The 3,671-nt window shown below is 51.7% G+C and overlaps 1 protein-coding gene across 1 annotated transcript in view; it reads right to left on the bottom strand.

Annotated features, from left to right (window-relative positions):
* Window positions 1–2,802: 2,802 nt before the first annotated feature.
* The window catches only part of VWA3A (von Willebrand factor A domain containing 3A), a 68,694-nt gene continuing 67,825 nt past the window's right edge, over window positions 2,803–3,671 (bottom strand). Inside the window, exon 33 of the mRNA XM_032242906.1 lies at window positions 2,803–3,047. The gene's annotated coding sequence lies outside the window, so the exon portion shown is untranslated. The remainder of the gene's footprint in view (window positions 3,048–3,671) is intronic.

Below are 3,671 nucleotides of genomic sequence, written 5' to 3'. Positions count from 1 at the left end.
TGTCTGTAATCTCAGCACTTTAGGAGGCCGAGGCGGGCAGATCACTTGAGGCCAGGAGCTTGATACCAGCCTGGCCAACATGGTGAAACCCCATCTCTACTAAAAATGCAAAAGTTAGCCAGGCATGGTGGGGCACAACTGTAATCCCAGCTACTCAGGAGACTGAGGCACGAGAATCACTTGAACATGGAAGGCGGAGGTTGCAGTGAGCTGAGATGGTGCCACTACACTCCAGCCTGGGTGATAGAGTGAGACTCAGTCTCAATAAATAAATAAATAAAAATCTCCAGTGTTGCTGCTGTCCTCTGCACAGAGAGTCAGAGACAAGGCGGCCAAGACTTAGATTTTAGAGCTAGGGAAATTGAAGTCTAAAGTCACACTGTGTGACTGAGGTTGATGTCAAGCATTCCTGACTTCTCTACCGGGTCCTTAAAATTCCAGTTTCCATGGAGTACCAAAGGAAGACAGGGCAAATCATCGAGCAGGAACCTCACCAGATTGGGAGGTGGCTGCTTTCTGACTGGGGAGATGGGGAGGGCTTTCTGGAAGAGGAGGAGGAAAAGGAGTAGGAGGAGGAGGAGAATCCACATGGGATCCAAAAGGACTCTGCATCCTGGTAACTTGTACATGACTCCAAGTGCTGTGCCTGTCCCCACCCTACCACCTGCCACCTCTGGTCCTCCCGGGTCCTATGGTAGTATAGGTGGCTGGAACCACAGGGTCTGCCCAATCCCTCTGCAGGCTTTAGGTTCTGGTCTATGGGTCTAGGGGGACAGCACTGAGGATCCTGTTCTTTGCTGCCTCAGACTATTTTTTTCTCTGTCACCCAGGCTGGAGTGCCGCGGCACGATCATAGCTCACTGCAGCCTCAGCCTTCCCTACTCAAGCGATCCTCCTATCTTAGCCCCCCAAATAGCTGGGACTACAGGTGCATGCTACCATGCCTGGCTAATTTTTGTATTTTTAGTAGAGATGGGGTTGTTGCATGTTGGCCAGGCTGGTCTTGAACTCCTGACCTCAAGTGATCCTCCCACCTCGGCCTCCCAAAGTGCTGGGATTACAGATGTGAGCCACTGCACCCAGCTCCAGCTCCCTAGATCTTTTTTTATTTTTGAGACAGAGTCTCACTCTGTTGACCAGGCTGGTCTTGAACTCCTGAGCTCAAGCGATTCTCCTGCCTTGGCCTCCCAAAGTGTTGAGATTACAGGGGTGAGCCACTGTGCCCAGCCTTCAGTCTAAACTCAAGGCAAGCCAGGGTGTCAGTCACTGTCACCATCATCCACCCTTCCTCCCACTCCCCCAACCTCCTGTTCCACCTGAGGGTGAGGCTGGATGACCAGGACCAGGCAATCATAACCATAACAACAGCAACCATGTGCTAGGGGCCTCTGTGCACCAGGCTCTACACACACAGATGGGTGAGTCTCTGCTCTGCATGGCATATACTGGCTGCATGAAAGAATGGAGGTTTGGTGAGTGACGGGGCTGATGAGCCCCATAGTTGTTGCTGGTGGTGGTCACAGGGCAGGGACTCTGGCAGGTAGAGGGGCTGTATTTTTAATTTCCTCTGTTATTGCCCTGCTCATCAAGTGTCTGGGTGAGGAATACAGTCCTACCCAGTAGGAGCATGAACGCTCATGGCTTTATTTATTTTGAGAAGGAGTCTCACTCTGTTGCCCAGGCTGGAGTGCAATGGTATGATCTTGGCTCACTGCAACTTCCATCTCCCCGGTTCAAGCAATTCTTCTGCCCCAGCTTTCAGAGTAACTGGGACTATGGGCATGCACCATCACCCCTGCAAATTTTTGTATTTTTAATAGAGATGGGCTTTGCTATGTCAGCCAGGCTGGTCTCGAACTCCTGGTCTCAAGTGATCTGCCTGCCTCAGCCTCCCAAAGTGCTGGGATTACAGGCGTGAGCCACATGCATGCCCAGCGCACTCATGGGTTTAATGAGAGAGACCCTCATCACGGAGGAGGGGCCTAAATCCCCCAGAGGGAGGGGAGAGGATACAGCCCCACAGCAGAGTCCTCCTCCTATACTCAGGCCCAGAGGACTTTGTTCTGGGGAAGGGTCTATGGGACCAGAGCCGACTTTCTACCCTAAGGGAATGCCTTTTGTGGCAAAGGCTGGACTCAGCCCTGGGTACTCACTTGTTGGGGTGTGCCCTTGGGTACAGGCCTTAAAACCTCACTGTACCTCAGTACCCACAGCTGTGAATGGACCCAAATATTTCTGGCTGCTCCGGCTCTTCACAGGGTGGTCATGAGAAAACAGACACCAGAATGGCTTGCAAGCCTAGATTGCAAAGCTCCAGGGGGATTTCATTCCCTGGAGTGTCCTAGCACCTAGGACAGTGCCTGGCACAAAGCAGGCGGTCAGCAAATGCTGCTGGGTGAACAAAATCTCTGGGGCACATTTGGGATCTGGCTGTGCTGTGGTAGCGCGCCAGACCAACTCACACATGGCTGCACTCATTCTCTTGGAAGTTCAGTAAAGTACAGGCTATGGTTTCCATTACCCAGAGGTGGAAACTGAGGCCCAGAGAACATAAATAAACTTTGACGGACTCACAGACAATGTGTCTGCCGGAATCCAGGTCGATGGGGACCCCAAAATCGGGTTTAGTGAAAGGAACTGGCAAAAGGGAGGGGAGCATCAGGGACTGACTCTGGGCGAGCTGGGCTCGCGGGCAGCTCGAGGGTGGGGGTCCCCTTCCCTTTTGGTCCCCTCACCCTTCCTGTCCCGCCAGCATCTGCGTCCCTGGCCCGTGTCCGGGCTTCGCTCACCTGGCCAGGGCTCCCGCGGTGCTGCGTGCTCCCAGCGCTGCGCCTGTCTCCTAGCCGCCAGGGCCACCGAGCCACCGCCTCCTCTGGAGGGGGCAGAACGGGGCGGGGTGTGGCATCGGGACCACCCCCTGCCTGCTCTTCTGCCCGCCCACTGCCGGCGCGGGAGCACCTGCATTCTTTCAGGTGGAGACCCGCAGACTTTCACAGAGGGGACAACTGAGGCCAGTAGGGCAGGAATGGGCGAAATGGTTCACGCTTCTGGTGGGAAAAGACGCAAAGGCCTTGCGTGACGGGCTCTGTCCTGCCAGCCAAGTCGTCATGGAACCCTAAGAAACAGTGTTTTCTCTATATCTAGGAGCAGAATTGCTGGGTCATATGATTACTCTGTTTTTAAGAGACGAACTGCCAAACTGCTTTCTAAAGTAGCTGCACCATTTTTACAATCCTACCAGCAGTGTACAGGGTTCCAATATTTCCACATCCTTACCAACACTTATTATCTATTTTTAAAATTTTAGCTATTCTATTGGGTGTGAAGTGGTCTCTCATTGTGGTTTCATTTGTATTTCCTGATAGCTAATGTGGCTGAACATGTTTTCTTGTGCTCATTGGCACGTTAATGTGTTTTCTTTGGAGAAGTGTCTATTCAAATCCTTTGCCCATTTTCAGTTGAGTTATTTGTTGACTTTTAAGAGTTCTTTATACATTCTGGATATAAATCCCTTGTCAGATAAATGATTTGCAAATATTTAAACAAAAACAAAAAAGTTATTCCATCATCCATACTTCTACCTATCCATCTATCCTTCCACGTATCCATCCTTCCACTTATCCATCCAACCTTCCACTTATCCGTCCAACCTTCCACTTATCCGTCCAACC

This window comes from Sapajus apella, unplaced genomic scaffold (assembly GCF_009761245.1).
Source record: "Sapajus apella isolate SASKATOON/1434 unplaced genomic scaffold, GSC_monkey_1.0 scaffold51, whole genome shotgun sequence".
Taxonomy (NCBI): Eukaryota; Metazoa; Chordata; class Mammalia; order Primates; family Cebidae; genus Sapajus; species Sapajus apella.
This window is presented reverse-complemented; position numbering and strand designations above follow the sequence as displayed.